Here is an 8258-nt window from a genome sequence, read left to right on the forward strand (position 1 = left end):
ATTTTCTTATCCCACCATTAGACAGGACACCAGGAATATTACAGCAAAGTATCTAATTTCTCCAAGCTAGCGGAGAAATATCTTCATTTGAATGACTTTAGGCATTTTGTTCTGGTTTTATACTCCTAGGGCTAGAGAGACATTCATCATTCTCTGGCCATGTCATGTCTGTGCTCTGAAGAAAAGCCTTTGCACACATGGGCTCTTGGACACTTGGTACCAGGTTTCTTGTGGCAGGTCAGAGCTGGGCTGGTGCCACAGCTGGGGTGGCTCAGCCCAGATGTGAGGCAATGTCCTCATCAGGGACCTGACTGGGGGAGCTGGAGCTGTCAGTGCTGCAGACAGAGCTGTGACACAGATGGAATGAACTGCCAGGCAGGGTGGCAGGAGTGAGTTCATCTGGTCTCAAGGACAGCAGCCTCCAAGCACAGCAACAGCCCAGATCAAAGCTCAGTCCAGACCTGTAAGGCAATTCAAGGGCCCATAATGAGCTGTTACTACTGCAGGAACAGTTAAAGGAGAAACAAAGACACTGTGTGGACACTGATGAATATAATAAGAGGTGAGAATCCCTGTGTCCTCTTGTCCTCCCTCTTCACCAGCAAGGTCTCTGTGACTGGAGTCAGAACAACCAGCAGTGGATGGGGATCAAGTCAAGGGTCACTGTAGCTAACACAATCCTTTCCAGTCTATGGGACAGCAGGGGCAGCATCCCAGGAGCTGGGACAGCAGGACGATGTCACAGTGAGGCCACTCTCCACCATCTGTGAAAGCTCATGGAGACTGGGGGGACTCCCTGACCACTGGCAGCTCTCACACAGTGTGTGCACTTTTCAAAATGGCCAATGGGTGAGCAGGGGAACTAAGGGCTGTGCCCCAGAGCATGTCGACTGGGATCCCACTTCTGGGTGTCTGGAAGAGAAGGTGAAAGGGTTTACTCTGGGCAGGTTGTGCCTGTCCATCCTCTTTGCTTTCTGTGAGGAAAGGACAGGGTTGTGGACGTGGGGAGAACATTGATGGTCTGTTACCAGTGGTGGTCTGTTACCTGGAAGTCAGCAAGTCAGTATGATCCCCCACAACACTCTTGTGCCCAAGGCAGTAAATTCTGGTCTGTGTTAGTGTGTAAGTAGATGGGTGAAAACAATCTGGATGGTTGGGCAAGGAAAGGTGCTGTAGAAAGGGAGAAACTTTCCAGTCATGAGGACAGTCAAGCACCATTTCCCACTGTTTCCAGGAGTGCGCACTCACTCTGTCCCAGAAAGTGACCAAGATGTGTTTGGATAAAGCCCTGAGTAATCTGGTCTGACCCTGCTGTGAGCAGGAGGTTGGTCAAGACACCTCCCGAGGTCCCTTTGAGCCTGAATGATGCTGTCCTTCCTTCCCCTTCATATTTTGCAGTTTAGGGAGAGCTCTCAGGTTCTCCCGGAGCACAGGAATAATTCACATGAGGTGCAGGGCTGCTTTGCAAGTGCCTCTAAATGATTCTGACCACAACTTTTGCATCCCTTTTCATTTGCTCCAACCCAGGGTTTTTTTTGCTATCCTAATACCCTTCCAGAAAGAACTGCCCACCTTGTTCATCCTTTCAGAACAGGTTACTCAAGAGGTTTCAGCATCCATGTACAGAGTCTGCACATCAGCCAGACATCTAAGCCACCATTGCAGAAATGGAGATGAGACACTTGACCAGCTCCTTGAACCCAGCAATTGGCACGACTTGTCTTCTGAGATGCTGGAAAACACCTGAACTTTAAGTGCAGAGCATGTGAGTCCTGGTTGGGTATCCTGGCTTGTCTCCTGACCCATGTGGTGCTTCAGGCTGTGAAGAGAATCAAAACCAGCCATTGGACTGGGGTAGTTCCATTTTACACGTGTCACACAGGGCAGATGAAGGGACCTCAGAACTCCAGACTCTGCTGCACAGTTGGGACTGCAGAGACTGGAAATGCAGGTGACAGTGTGTGTCAGTGCACACACATAAAGATTCTGGCTTCCTTTGGGCCTTTGCACTGACCTGGGATCTGTTCCTTGGCCTTCTTTGTCTCAAAAAGAAACTATTCTCCTATTCCAACAACACCTCACACCAGGGAAAAAAAGAGAAAAGTCATGAAAGATGCAAGATTTTGTATTAATTCTGTCCAAGATGTGTACTCTTTATATGATTACAAAAAAACAACAAAAAAACAACACAGAGAGAAAAATCATTGTTCTAAGAACTTCTTTCAAGACACAACTGCTGAGGTCTGGTAGATGTTTTGAAAAGCAAGAATGACTGTTAGGAATGTTAGGACATGTTAGGAATGTTAGGACAGTTGTGCCACACAACAGCAGCCTCTGAGGGAAGCTGGAGATGATGGAACTGAAATGGTTTCAACCCAAATTATAGAATCATAGCATCATAGAATCATTTAGGCTGGAAAAGACCCTTAAGAACATGGAGTCAAACCGTAAATCTAACACTCCCACCACTAAACCATGTCCCAAAGCGCCACATCTCCACATCTTTTAAACACCTCCAGCAATGGAAGCTCCAATCCTGAGCTGGCAGGACACCATTGGCTGCAGTTGGACATAAGATACTGGTCATGGCTGTGAGTTCAGCCCTCGCTGCAGAATGTCTCACACCCTCACTGAGGAGGACAGGGGGCTGGGAGATGGGAGCACGTTTCAGTTTCCAGATCCCAGCACAGAGCCCAAACCATCCTGCCCTTGGACCCTGGCATCCCATTTCCTGAGATGCAAAGCTGGTGGCCTTTTGTGGATAATCATGTTAAAAGGCACGAAAAGTCCTTCAAATGTTTGTGTAATTTGTCTAGGAATGTCAGTTTTATATGCTTATATTTAAATATCTGTAAAATAGTACTCTGCATCTCTGGTAGCCCCTCTGCAATGACAATTAAGTAGGTATTGGCACTATAAGGCTCCATACCCCATCCACAAGCACACATCTGAGTGGTTCAGATGACGGGTGGTCCGGCAAACGTCACCCTTTTTGTCCCCAGGTGATGGACACTGCTCATGTGCCTCTGCAGAGAGTGGCAGGAGCTGGATCCCCTTCTCGGGACTCTCTCCTTCCAGGAGAGACACAGACACAGGGGAACTCATTAGGGCTTTACGGCATTTCACTCGGCATCAGTTTTGACATTGGGTGCTGTCCTGTGACTGCCCTTCCTGCACAAATGATCATAAAAACACAACCATTTAGTGAGACATGGTCATAAAGGGCTGTTATGGACAAGAAATCTCACCATGAACTCTGGAGAGAGTGAGGAAGTTTATAACAAGCACCAGGTAGAACCAAGAAGCTCAAAACCTCTTCTGAAGAGTGGGAGGCCTGAGCAGCCGTGATTTGCCATTGTAGGTGTGGGAGAGAGTCAGGGCATGTCAGGGAGAAGCAATGACATGGCTGATGGCTTTAGTGAACCCTTCCAGCCATGTCTGAGCCCAGAAATGGAAAGCAGTTGATGTCTGCAGGTGGAGAAGGAATAGGAGGAAGATTTTCCTGGGAATATGGAGGGAAGAAAGGCCTCTCTGGGCAAATCATGTATGGCAGTGACATTTCCATCCTGTGGGCATGGCTGTGCCTGGGAGATGGGGAAGGGCTGCTGCTGGGGTGGCTGTGCTCAGTCATGGCCCATGAGCTGACCCTGCTCTGCTCCTCTCTTACACTGCCCACACTTGGATGGTCCTCAGGAATCATCCATGACCCTGGAGGATGCATGAATGGTGGGCTATGCATCCTGCAGTGGTGGGCTATGGATCCAAATAGGGGATTCAAGCAAGTTTGGGACTGGGACATTGAGGCGAATGGTGACCATTGCCAGGTGTATGAAAGAAGCTGGATGAGTTATGAGGAATTCACGGGCATTTCCAGCTCCACAGAAATCCAGAGCCTTGCAGTTAAAGTAACAGCAGTTGACATAAAACCCACCCCAAAACACAAAACACTCACACTGACCACAGGAAAAGCCTTGAAAAACATTGGAGAAAAATCTACCAGGTCCCAGGGGTCAGGGCTCAGCCATTCTGGTGATGAACAAGCATCAAGGACTGACGTGGCATCAGAGCCACCTCCACATGGCCCTCACCACCTGTAACCAGTGTCTCCAAGTCTTGCCTTCACCAGCCTCCAGGGACAGGGACCTGCACTGGTTGTTTCCTTCATAGCTGTGTCAGTGATGGCCCTTCGTGGAGTCCCAAACACCCTCAGAAACTTGGGGTTTGCTTCTGCCTTTCACTTCATTAGACGTTTGTTCATTCTCTCAGGATCTGCAGTTCAGGATCATGGCACCAGAGGGGTCACTAACATATAAAGTGCCCTTACAAGCCAAGGCTCTGTGCATCATTTTCCTAAAGTCTTCAAGTCTGGTGTGGATGACTAGGGAGATTTCAGGAATAGCAAAACACAGAGCATTTCCATAATAAATAGGAGGAAAGCCAAATTTATTCTATTTTTGTCCCTGTTCACCTTTCCCTAACTTTCCAAAACAGGTGGTATAACCACTCTCCTGTTCATATGGATGTGGAACGCATCCTGAGAAGACTGAATAGGCCAGAAAAGTGGGTGCCTAAATCACCACTTGAATGAGGAGATAGTCCAGAACACCTCAAGAGGAGTCACACTCCTCTGGGTCAAAGGTGGGTTCTCTTGACAATCTCAGGTGCCACAGCACAGCGATACTTGTGTTCAGGGAGCTCCTCAAGTGACCCATCTCCTGTTCTGTAATGGTGTCTTAGTTTGCTCAGGTCACCCCTGACTTGAGCCCCATCCACTGCTGGGTGTTCTCCAGACTCCTGCCTTCAGGAACAAAGTCCCAGGAGACCTTGCTGGTGAAGATGGAGGCAAAGAAGCCATGAAGAACCTCAGTCCTGTCTGATTTTTCTCTTACAAATTTCAGCAGCAGGCCCATGATCATCCTGTCTATTCTTCTACTGCAAATGAAGTTCATCTTGCTGCCCTTCAGGTACAGGTATCAAGTCCAGGGCAGCTTTGGCATCATCTCCACATCCATGGACAAGGTTTCTAAATTCCTCCTTTGCAGCTTCCCCTGCTCCCACCTCCTGTGTGCTGCCTTTGTGCCCTGCAGCTCCAACAGTTCAGGCAAACAGTCTCATGAGATAAATGGTTCTTTTCACGGGTATTTGAAGAGATCATTCTTGTGCTTGGAGCAGGCTGTCCTGTAAGGTTTCTCAGATTTCCTGAGCTCCTTCACCCTTCAGACCGACTTCCATGCCACCACCTTTATTGGCCGCCATCCCCCAGTATGTCTAAGTGTTCTCCTCTGGAGCCCACCAGCCTGTGCTCTGCTGCTGACCTTCCTCCCTCCCCTCTGGTGTCTGGGACCCCACTGTGTCCTGGTCACAACAGACAAGCTGGACACTGATGTTCACATCCCTCACCAGCTCTTCCTTGTTTCCCAGTTCCAGATCCTGGTGAGAGAAAACACTGCAGACACCAAGGTCATATGTCATAGGACTCATGTAGGTTCCTCAGCAGACCAAATCCTGCTCTCCTGAAATCCTGCTCTTGGCCTTGTTCTCATCTCCCAGGAGCCTCAACTCCACTTTCCCATCCCTGACTGTTCCATCCTGACCAACTCTTTCTGGTTTGTAAGTGTGAAGTCTCACAGGGCACCTCACCCCACTGACTCCTCAGTCACCCGTGTCAGGAAGATGTTGTCAATGAGCTCCAAAACCCTCCTGGATGGCTGGTACCTTGTATATATTCTGATATCTCAGGTCTGCTACAAGGTCACGGCCCTGGAAACATGAGGCTTCTTTCATTTGTCTGAAGGAGGCCTCATCTAATTCCAATTTCTCATCAGTGAGTCAGTAGCTGATGTCCAGTCACCACAACATTGCCCATGTTGTTCTGCCCTCTCATGCTGAGTCCTCAACATTCAGCTGACATTGTCTGTCCTCAGGCAGAGCTCCACATAATCCTACTGCTCTCCCACATGAACGGAAACTTGCTCTCTAAATCCAAGTATTACAAGCACCAGAGCCTCAAGACCCTACTGTTTCTACAGGAGATGGTATTTATAGTATCCTATAACTCCTCATACTGTTATGTTGGCAGAGACAACCCATCAGGATAAACAATCTGCATGCAAATATTAACAGCTGAGCAAATGGAGCTTCAGTCAAAGGAGGGTCCAGACCTTGAGAAAACCTGGGATTCACCCAACAGAAAGGTCTCTAATTTGTACATAGAGAAACGAGCAGTTCTGTAACAAGGTAGCACAATAACTCCATCCATCAGGACAGAGCAGGACCTGACACGCTGAGCAGTGACCCTGAGGAGAAGGGCCTGGGCACTCCAAGGTCCCCACAGCAGCCCGTGGTGCACGCTCACCATGAACAAGGCAGCTGCACACGGGGCTGCATGAGGAGGAGTGTGGGGACCCAGACACCTGCAGTTCTCATCCCATTTGGTTCAGCACTAGTGTGACCCACACACACGGGTGTGTGCCAGTGTGCGGCTTCCCGGTTTGGAGCAGCAGGGAGGACCTGGAGAGTGCAGGGCTGTGCCAAGGCAGGTTCAGCACCTTGTGCACATGGTGTGGGGTGCTGAGGGACCTGGGCTGCTTTGGCCCAGCAGCGCTGGGGAGGCTGCAGCAGTGCAGGAGTAGCCTGAGAGTGCTTGAAACAGAATGAGCGGAAACATCCCTCCATCAGGGAGGGGGTTTTCCATGAGAAGCGGTTTCAGAGATGGTGGAGGTTTTCTGCATAGTGGGAAAGAGCATGAGAAAGAAATAATGTCCCAAAGTGCAGCTGGGGAGGTCCAGGCTGGACATGAGCAGAAAGGAATGTGATGGAAGGGCAGTGCTGTGGTGGAGCAGGTCAGCAGAGGGAGTCTGCATCAGTCCAAGGCTTTGTGCTTCAAGGGACAGCTGGGGAGGATGGAGAGATCTCAGCAAAGGAAGGAAGATGCTCAGACAGGAGCAAGGTGGGGCAGCAGGGGGGATGTCTCCAGCCTGCAGGGACAGAGGTGCAGGGGATGCCACAGCACAGGACAGGCTGTCGTGGAGATGATCAAGGGATGGAAAGAGGCTGAAAGCCCCACCAGACATGAGCTCCTTCTCCCCTTGGCTGTGGCTGTTGTCTGCACCTCTGATGCCTGTGAGGAGCCACCTTGTCCTTCCAGCACAGGGGCCTCATGGCCTCCTTGTCCCCAGCCAGGAACCTGGGAGGTGTGGGACCATAGTCCTGCCCTTGGCCTTGCACAGCCCCACATCACACTGTCCCAGGAAGGGCCCTGGGCAACGTGGGAGGGACAGGATCTGACTTCCCATGGTACAAGGTCAGGGCTTGTCTTTTCGTTAAAGAAACACAACCAGGTTTCTTCAGCATCAGAGATATCTTTACTTTGCTTGTCCTGACCTCCAGTTTTCTTCTCTAACCAAGCCTGGATACTGTTTCTCAGTAGGTTCCCTCAGTGGGACCCATTAACAGTACAAGAAACTTTGGAGTTTGAATCTGACTTTGACTTCTTGAGAAGTTTCTTCACCTTCCTCCAGGGTCTGAGATCCATGGACTCAGCACCAAACCCACCAGAGGGGTCATTAAAGCGCCTTGGGCTGCTCCTGTGCTGCTGAGCTGGGCTGGGCTCCTGGGACACAGGGAGCTCGTGGCAGCGGCAGCGCTGCAGAGAGACAGCTCTGCCCAGGAGCAGCTCATCTGCACACGCAGCCGGGCTGAGGGCTCTGCCTGGGGATCTCAGGAGACGAGCAAGACAGAGAGAGATTAAAGGTGGTCAGGACTGGGAGGATGACTGAGAGCTCACTGGAGGAGAAACCTTTGCAGCCCTCGCCATGGTAAGTCTCTGGTGCAGGGCAGTGCAGCTGTAGCTCCTGGAGGCATCTCCTGAAACTGGCACAGGCACAGCTTGTGGGATCTGTAAAGATGGGGCTCTTGTCAGGCCATGTTGAACAGCTGTGAAGCCGGGTGAGCACCCAGGGGTGCCCAGGGCTGTCCTGCAGAGCAGGGTCCCTGCACCCCAGGGCTGTGCCGGGCAGGGACTCTGCTGCCTGCCAGGGTCAGCGCTCAGCCTGCCCGGGAGATCCCATGGCAGCAGCTGCGGGGGGAAGGAGCGACCCCCGGCAGGGCAGGCAGGGAGCTTGTGGAGTTGAAGGGGGCTGTGTGGGTCAGGGCTGCTCAGAGCTCCAGATCCCCCCACAGACATGGCAGAGGATCCTTCTGAACAACGACATCAAGAGAGCAACAACTGCAAGGGAAGGAGTCTGTGCTTTCAGTTT

Source organism: Streptopelia decaocto (assembly GCF_964273445.1).
Source record: "Streptopelia decaocto genome assembly, chromosome: 21".
In the NCBI taxonomy this organism is placed as follows: domain Eukaryota; kingdom Metazoa; phylum Chordata; class Aves; order Columbiformes; family Columbidae; genus Streptopelia; species Streptopelia decaocto.